The sequence below is a fragment of the Mirounga leonina genome, unplaced genomic scaffold, assembly GCF_011800145.1.
Source record: "Mirounga leonina isolate KUSES-001 unplaced genomic scaffold, KU_Mleo_1.0 Mir_128, whole genome shotgun sequence".
Classification (NCBI taxonomy): Eukaryota; Metazoa; Chordata; class Mammalia; order Carnivora; family Phocidae; genus Mirounga; species Mirounga leonina.
The window spans coordinates 23,019,831-23,024,686 of record NW_023270320.1 but is presented as its reverse complement, the minus strand read 5'-3'; positions in this window follow the sequence as shown (position 1 = coordinate 23,024,686).

The window sequence follows — 4,856 nt, the reverse complement described above, 5'->3', positions numbered from 1 at the left end:
TTTTAAAAAAGAAAGAATTTTTACTGCACTCTCCCTAACCACACTGCGCACCAACCCCCGCACCCCCACCCGCTACAGGATGCAGCAGTAGCAACAGCCTGCACAGGGTGAGCTTCCAAAAACCGTTGCTCTGTTCTTCAGGAAGGATTTTCTTGAGTATCTGAAAGATCTTCTAGAGCTGATTTAGCCAAACTCCTCCGCCAATAGAGGTCAAAGAACTCCTCACTGTGGGAGTTGGATGAAAGTAAGTGTGCCACCTGTGGAGAAGACGGGATGCCCACTGAAAATGAACTAAATTCCAGAAAATGACCTTAGTGTCTGACAATAAAGAAATACTTTAAAAAATTGTGTTCATCGGGGCGCCTGGGTGGCTCAGTCGTTAAGCGTCTGCCTTCGGCTCAGGTCATGGTCCCAGGGTCCTGGGATCGAGCCCCGCATCCGGCTCCCTGCTCCGCGGGAAGCCTGCTTCTCCCTCTGTCCCTCCCCCTGCTCATGCACTTGCTCTCTCTCTCTCAAATAAATAAAATCTTTAAAAATAAAAAATGGTGTTCATTTACAAGATTGAATATCGACAACCATTGAAAATCATGTTCCAATTAGTATTTTATGAGTCAATGCTCATGATATAATGGGAGATTTTTAAAAAGCAGGCTACAAAATTGATGATAATTTACTTTAATATACACATAATATGCGTGCTTATATATGTTATTTCATATATTTTATATTTATATAATATGTAAGCTTTACATAATAAATTTAAATATTAAATATATTTAAATCGGTATTGAATATATGTATAGGGAAAATAGAAGTGAAAGAAATACAGTTAACCGTCATTTTCTAAAAAATATGTTTCGGGCGCCTGGGTGGCTCAGATGGTTAAGCGTCTGCCTTCGGCTCAGGTCATGATCTCAGGGTCCTGGGATCGAGTCCCACATCGGGTTCCTTGCTCAGTGCAGAGCCTGCTTCTCCCTCTCCCTCTGCCACTCCCTCTGCTTGTGCTCTTCTGTCTATCTCTCTGTCAAATAAATAAATAAAATCTAAAATAAATAAATAAATAAATAAAAATAAAAAATATGTTTCAGCATTACCCTAAAAACCAGCAATTGCACTACTATGTATTTTTTTTAAGATTTTATTTATTTATTTGATAGAGAGAGAGAGACACAGAGAGCACAAGGAGGGGGAAATGGCAGGCAGAGGGAGAAGCAGGCTCACTGCTGAGCAGGGAGCCCGATGCGGGGCTCGATCCCAGGACCCTGGGATCATGACCTGAGCTGAAGGCAGACACTTAACCGACTGAGCCACCCAGGTGCCCTGTACTACTATGTATTTATCCAAAGGATACAAATATAGTTATTCAAAGGGGCACCTGCACTCCAATGTTTATAGTAACAATGCCCACAATAGACAAAATATGGAAAGAGTCCAGACGTCCATCGACAGATGAATGGATAAAGAAGATGTGGTACACACACACACACACACACACAGAGACACACTGGGATATTACTCAGCCAACAAAAAGAATGGAATCTTGCCATTTGCAAGGACATGGGTGGAACCAGAGGGTATTATGCTAAGTGAAATAAGTCAGTCAGAGAAAGACAAGTACCACATAATTTCACTCATGTGGAATTTAAGAAACAAAACATAGGGGAAGAGAAGGGAAAATAAAATAAGATGAAAACGGAGAAGGAGATAAACCATAAGAGACACTGAACTCTAGGAAACAAACTGAGGGTTGCTGGAGGGGAGGTGGGGTGGATAGGGTAACTGGGTGATGGGCATTAAGGAGGGCACTTGATGTAATGAGCACTGGGTGTTATAGGCAACTGATGAATCACTAAATCCTGCCCCTGAAACTAATAATACAGTATACGTTAACTACTTTGAATTTAAATAAAGAATTAAAAAAAATTGCTTCAGCATTTAGTACAATGGATATTTGTTATAGTATTGATAAACATTTGGAAAAAAAGTATAATGTCCTGGTTAAAGATGAGAGTTTGGAAACATATATTAGCCACTGCTTCCTCTCAAGTGAACACAAAAACAACATAAAGAGGTTTGCTTTGTTTTGTTTGTTTTACGGAAGAAACCCATATCAAGAGAGGAGACAGTAACAAAATATTGGAAGTAGAAAGCAAATGAATGAATCATAACAGAAGAAGAGACCTCGGAAAGTTCAAATCAAGGTCAACAACTGAGACAGCAAAGAAGCAATGTGATTTATACAAGAGACTGAGGGTGAGAAAATAAAAGGTTGCTTAAGAAGCAGGCAGACACTCCCTTCCTACAATCCTCACTCCCAAGCCTGTCAGCAGGGCGACTATCTCTTCTCCACCCTGGGAGAAGAATGGAGTTTATTCTGTGGAATGGGGGAAACAGGACGTCCACAATGGGAGACACCAAGAAGAGGTGAATAGCATATCAGAAAACAGAGAAGTAAAAGTCTACAAAATGCAATATTGAGACTACTCAGCCTCTCCCCTGTGGCTCCTCAGGTGAAGGAGGAGGGTATTTGTGGGGAATTCGAGAAAACCAAGAAAAAGGACATAAAAATGATGATCTTAGGGGATTTCCAAAGAAATAGCCTAGCTTCTTTTAAACTAAAGTGAAGCCCAAGTTGGGGTGAAGCTTGTGCCTAGAATTTCCAATTAATCCTTTAGGGCTCCACTCTTAAATCGAAGCATATAGATAAGTCACCATATTTTTGTAGGATTAAGCAGGAGCAAATAATAGAAACACTCTGAAATATAACCAGCTTTCTGAAACAGAGGGTGGAGAACATAGTGTAAGGTGAAACTGGAAACTTGTAGAGATTACATAGGCAAGACAGTCATGGAACTGACAATTCCAGCCATGGTGCTGCTAAGGATAGAATGAATAAAAAATGGCTTGAAGTTCAAGAATAAGGAGAAAGGAGGTTTACCAAAAAGACCAGGAGAGGCAAGACCAAGGCCTGTCATAAGCTCATGGTAAAAGAATGGTTTAGCAACTAGGAATTGGCTCAGCGGAACATAACAAAGTACAATTTAAAGTGGCTTAAGTAATCGTTTTATTTTCTCATAAAACCAGGCAGGCCAGTTCAAGTGCATCACGATGCCTTCAGGAACCCACATTCTTGTCTCTTCCTGTTGAGTTAGAATTATCTAGATTTTTTTTTTTTTTACCTCATTGTTGAAAGATGGCTGTTATGCCCCAAAGATACAAATGTAGGGATCCAAAGGGGCACCTGCACCCCAATGTTTACAGCAGCAATGTCCACAATAGCCAAACTGTGGAAAGAGCCCAGATGTCCATAGACCGATGAATGGATCAAGAAGTTGTGGTGTGTGTGTATATATATACATACACACACAGTGGGATATTATGCAGCCATCAAAAAATGAAATCTTGCCATTTGCAATGACGTGGATGGAACTAGAGGGTATTACGCTGAGCGAAATAAGTCAATCAGAGAAAGACAATTATCATATGATCTCACTGATATGAGGAATTTGAGAAACAAGGCAGAGGATCATAGGGGAAGAGAGGAAAAAATGAAACAAGACGAAACCAGAGAGGGAGACAAACCATAAGAGACTCTTAATCTCAGGAAACAAACTGAGGGTTGCTGGAGGGGAGGAGGGTGGAAGGGATGGGGTGGATGGGTGATGGACACGGGAAGGGTATGTGTTGTGGTGAGTGCTGTGTATTGTGTAAGACTGATGAATCACAGACCTGTACCCCTGAAACAAATAATACATTGTATATTAATAATAAAAAAAAGAAAAAAAAATTAAAAGAGGAAAGAAAGAAAGATGGCTGTTAATTTCAAGCTGTAGCCAGAAAGAAGAGGAAGGGCCAAGGAGGAAAAGCACCTGCCAGTTGAAATTATCTCTTTAAATTGCTCTCAAAGAAACCCTACTTGCTTATATTTTATCAGTCAGAACTGTGTCACATGGCCACTTAGAGCTGGCAAAGGATATGTAGGATTTTTGGTTTGTTTACTTTAATTGGATTCATTTTCACTCTGAAAAAACATCAAGTTCTAGTTGTAAGAAAGAGGAGAGCATGTGTATTGGGTAGGCAGCTAGTGAGATGTAGCACAGATGATCTTCTAAAAATAGAAATACTTCAATAATAGGCTTAAAATTCAATTCAAGTTGGCAATAAATTAAATGTGCACAATGAAGGAAACCCATAATTTAATAATTATTCTAGGTAGTTTTGTGGGTGTGTGGCAATGACTCCTAAAGAGAGGAACAAAACAAAGAAAATTTGGGAGTGATAGAGAAATGGAAAATGAGCAGCAATTTTCTTTCACCTTCCAGGTAACTGCTTTCAGATGCCCCAGAATTTTTATGAAAGAAAATTTACATTTCACTATCAATATTGTAGTTTTTGACAGTAAGTAAAAATATATTTCTTTTTACTTGGTAAATCTAAGGAAATATACAGAAGCCTGACAATAAACTATACCAAAATCAATAAAAACTAAAAGTTAAATGTAAAAATTGTCTTGCCATTGCATAAAAATGTAATTTTACCAGTCCAATGTATCTATCATTTGAAAAAAATGTAGTTGCAAAATACAATCACTTTTGTGCTTTATATTGTTGGTTTTTACAATTCAAAGTCAAGAGGGAGAGGCACATATAAATTGGTTCCTTCTTTTATTTCCAAAGAAGTCACTATTTCTTTTTCATTGCCATCTGCTCTGATTACTATTACGATTTTTACTGTTATGATTTTTACACTGAATATAACAGTGTAAAGATGGTGTATAATTAACAAAATTCTTCTCACTGCATTTCTCACAGAAAGCTGGAAGCATAAAAAATAGTTGCAATGTCAGATATGTTTCA